We start from the raw sequence: 3758 nt of genomic DNA, 5'->3' as shown, positions 1-3758 counted from the left end.
CTGAGGCAGGAGAATGGCGTGAACCCGGGAGGCGGAGCTTGCAGTGAGCGGAGATCGCGCCACTGCACTCCAGCCTGGGCGACAGAGCGAGACTCTGTCTCAAAAAAAAAAAAAAAAAAAAAAAAAAGAGAATGATGATGGATTATTGTAAACTTAACCAGGAGGTGACTCCAGTTGAAACTGCTATACCAGATGCGGTTTCATTGTTTGAGTAAATTAATATATCCTATATGTGGTACCTGGTATGCAGCTGTTGATCTGGCAGATGTGTTTTTCTCTATCCCTGTGAATAAGGACCACCAGAAGTAGTTTGCTATCAGCTGGCAAAGCCAGCAATACACCTTCACTATCATACCTCACGGGTATATCAATTCTTCAGCTTTATTTCATAACTTAATTTGCAGGGATCTTGATCGTCTTTCCCTTCCACAAGGTATCATACTAGTCCAATACATTCATGACAATATCTTGATTGGATCTAGTAAGCAAGAAGTAGCAACTACTCTAGACTTATTAGTAAGACATTTGCATGTCAGAGGATGAGAAATAAATCCAACAAAAATTCAGAGGTCTTCTTTTTCAGTGAAATTTCTAGGGGCCCAATAGTGTGGGGCATGTCAAGATATTCCTTCTGAGGTTAAAGTTGTTGCATCTGACCCCTCTTACAACAAAAAGCAAGCACAATGTCTAGTGGGCCACTTTGGATTTTACAGGCAACGTATTCCTCATTTGGGTGTATTTGGCCCAAATGAGGGCCATTTACCAAGAGACCTGAAACACTGCTAATTGTGAGTGGATCCCACAATGAGAGAAGGCTCTGCAACAGGCTCAAGCTGCTGTGCAAGCTGCTCTGCTGCTTGGGCCATATGATCCAGTGGAACTTGGAGTGTCAGTGGCAGATAGGGATGCAGTTTAGAGACTTTGGCAGGGCCCTATAGCTGAACCACAGTGCAAGCCCTTATGATTTTGGAGCAAAGTGCTTTCATCCTCTGTGGATAACTACTCTGCTTTTGAGAAACAGCTTTTGGCCTGCTGTGGGACCTTAGCAGACACTGAACACTTAACCATGGGTCACCAAGGTATCATCCAACCTGGGCTGCCCGTTATGAATTGGGTGTTATCTGGCCCCCAAACCATAAAGCTAGGCATGTGCAGCACACTCCATCATCAAATGCAAATGGTATATATAAGATTGGCCCCAAGTAGGCCTTGAAGGCACAAATAAGTTATACAAGGAAGTGGCCCAGGCAGGGGCGCAGTGGTTCACACCTATAATCCTAGCACATTGGGAGGCCACAGCTGGCAGATTACTTGAGGCCAGTAGTTTGAGACCAGGCTGGCCAACAAAGTGAAGCCCCATCTCTACTAAAAGTACAAAAATTAACTGGGCGTGATGGCACATGCCTATAGTCCCAGCTGCTCAGGAGGCTGAGGCAGGAGAATTGCTTGAACCCAGGAGGCAGAGGTTGCAGTGAGCCAAGATCGTGCCACTGCACTCCAGTCTGGGCAATAAGAGCGAAACTCCGTCTCAAAAAAAAAATAAAATAAAGTGGGGGGGCTTAATGCCCAAGGTCCCTAGTATAGCACCTTCTCTCTCCCAGCCTTCACCTATGGCTTAATGGGGCATTACCTCCAATCAGTTGACAGAGAAAGGAAAAACTCAGATCTACTTAAGAGTGCCAGGGTTGGTGTCCATGTTCGTAACCAAACATTCTGACTGATGCAACAGAGAGACGAGGCTGGGTGCGGTGGCTCACTCCTGTAATCCCAACACTTTGGGAGACCAAGGTGGGTGTATCACCTGGGGTCAGGAGTTTGAGACCAGCCTGGCCAACATGGTGAAACCCTATCTGTACTAAAAATACAAAAAATTAGCCGAGCATGGTGGCAGATGCCTGTAATGTCAGCCCCTCAACAAGAGCAAAACTCCGTCTCAAAAAAAAAAGAAAAGAAAAAAAGAAAGACAGTAAGGAGAAGGGAAGAGAAAGTAACTCAGAGAAAACAAGTCCACTCTGAAGCCATTCTGAGAGTGAGGTAAATGCTCATTGAGTTTTTTTGTTTTTGTGTTTTGGAGACAGTCTCACTCTGTCGCCCAGGCTGGAGTGCAGTGGCGCAATCTCGACTCACTGCAACCTTCACCTCCTTATAAGCAATTCTCCCACCTCAGCCTCCCGAGTAGATGGAATTACAGACACACACCACCATGCCCAGCTAATTTTTGAATTTTTTTTTTTTTTTTTGGTAGAGATGGGGGCTTCACCATGTTGGCCAGGCTGGTCTCGAACTCCTGACCTCAAGTGATCTGCCCACCTCGGCCTCTCAAAGTGCTAGGATTACAGGCGTGAGCCACCATACCCACACCCAGCCCTCACTGAGTTTTGAGGCAACACATGGCATTTTGTGGCAACTGACTAATATAATCAGCAACGGGAAATTCAGGAAAAGAAAAGAAAGGATGTCACTGGGGAGGGCGCACAGGGCTTCAGAGTATTAGTAATTCTCCGTTTTTCAAGCTCAGTGATGAGTTCATAAGTGTTCATTACACCATTATTCTTTAAACTTCACACATCTATTATACATACACTGTTATTTTTTATTTTTTTAGAAATGAGGTCTTGCTTTATCACCCAGGTTGGAGCGCAGTGGCACAATCACAGCTCACTGCAGCTTCAAACTCCTGGGCTCACGCTGTTTTCTTGCCTCAGCCTCCCGATTATACATACTCTGTTATTTATTAATTTTTTCATAATAATAAAAAAAGAGTGAAGGAGAAGGCCAGTAGCGGTGGCTCATGCCTGTAATCCCAGCACTTTGGGAGGCTGAAGTGGGCAGTTCTCTTGAGGCCAGGAGTCTGAGACCAGCTGGCCAACATAGCGAAACCCCATCTCTACTAAAAACACAAAAATTAGCTGGGCATGGTGGCTTATGCCTATAATCCCAACTACTCGGGAGGCTGAGGCAGGAGAATCACTTGAACCTGGGAGGCAGAGATTGCAGTGAGCCGAGATTGCACCACTGCACTCCAGCCTGGGCAACAGAGTGAGACTCTATCTTAAAAAAAAAAAAAAAAAAAAAAAGAATGAAGTTTGGGACCATGTGCTGAATGGAAGGTGGTTTGAGAGAGATGGGCAGATTTCAAGGGCTGGTACAGAACAAGGATGGAAGGACTAGAGTACAAAGATGGATAAAACCAGTGCAAAGTAGGTAAGACAGTAGTTGGATCTGGGTGGTGGAATCTGAGGGGATTTTATTTTCTTCTTCACCTTTTTCTGGGTTTCCCAAATATTCTATAATGAACATACATGACTTCTGTCATCAGAGAAAAGAACAAAAACTATTATGATGGACACTATTGGTCACTTCCCAACAGGCATTTTCTTTCTTCCCTGTTGACAGCATGAGTCATGATTGGTCTAATCCAGCCCCGGTAGTACTGTCTCCTTCCTCTGTGGTTCGTTAAGTGGTGTCTTTGGGCCCGAGTTCTGACCAATGAAATGAAAGGGCAAGTCTGCTGAGGGGCAGGATTTTAAGAAAGATTTTCTTACTTGAGAAAAAAAAGAAAAAGAAAAAAACCAGGAGAGACAGGGCAGGAAGCTCTTCTGATATTCCCATCTAGGTTTTGGGTGTTGTCAGGTCATGTTGTGATATTTGGATCTGCAGCAGCCATCTCGCAACCTTCAGGGAAGATGTTGCCACAGAGAGTGGCTGAGGGGAGAGATGGCCAGGCCCTCGATGACAGGTTGAGCCACTGAGGCAAT

This window comes from Papio anubis, chromosome 12 (genome assembly GCF_008728515.1).
Source record: "Papio anubis isolate 15944 chromosome 12, Panubis1.0, whole genome shotgun sequence".
NCBI lineage: Eukaryota > Metazoa > Chordata > Mammalia > Primates > Cercopithecidae > Papio > Papio anubis.
The sequence above is the reverse complement of the archived record's forward strand: the minus strand, read 5'-3'. Positions refer to the sequence as shown.